The sequence below is a fragment of the Solanum stenotomum genome, chromosome 2, assembly GCF_019186545.1.
Source record: "Solanum stenotomum isolate F172 chromosome 2, ASM1918654v1, whole genome shotgun sequence".
Taxonomy (NCBI): domain Eukaryota; kingdom Viridiplantae; phylum Streptophyta; class Magnoliopsida; order Solanales; family Solanaceae; genus Solanum; species Solanum stenotomum.
The window spans coordinates 54,258,696-54,259,474 of record NC_064283.1 but is presented as its reverse complement, the minus strand read 5'-3'; positions in this window follow the sequence as shown (position 1 = coordinate 54,259,474).

Below are 779 nucleotides of genomic sequence, written 5' to 3'. Positions count from 1 at the left end.
ACTTTTCACTTCAAAATTACAGCCACTTCTTTGAATTCAAGTAAAATAAATTGAAGGGAAACAACATACACTTTTACAATTTTTTGTAACATTTTTTGGAGGCTCGTAGCCATAATGTAATTAAAACAGAGAATGAACGAAATTATGATGCCTACACAAAACTCATTTTCTCTTAGTAAAATTTCGGAAGTAATATTTTCAACATTTTACCAAATGTTTTTTGTAATTCTGGATCATCAAATATCTCTTCTCCTTCTTCAGGAAATTTGTTCAAATCAATTTTGCCTGCTGCAATATGGTTATTTTTTCCCTTTGAATCTTTGAATGCTTCTATTCGATCTGTTAGGGTATATACTATTAATCATGTGTTTAGACATAGTATTCTAACAATTTTCAAGATTAAATATCTAAGTGGGAGATTGTTAGGGTATATACTATTAACCATGCATTTAGATATAGTACATTATAACAATTGTGATGGTTAAAAGTCTAAGTGGGAGATTGTTAGGATATATACTATTAACCATGTGTTAAGAAATAATATTTATTATAGAATAAATATTTGCTCAATTTTAATAGATCATATATTCGTTTATGGTGTCTATTTACTTATATAGTAGATGATTTAGTGTGTAGAGTTTTAGCTTATACACAGAGGATTAAATCATCAGTTCTTATAAGTATAAAGTTTTTTGTTCACAATCTAGGATGGAAATTGGACATGCCATCGGTACGATTGTAGCACAAGATTATAGGTAATTTATCTTGATTATGGGAAC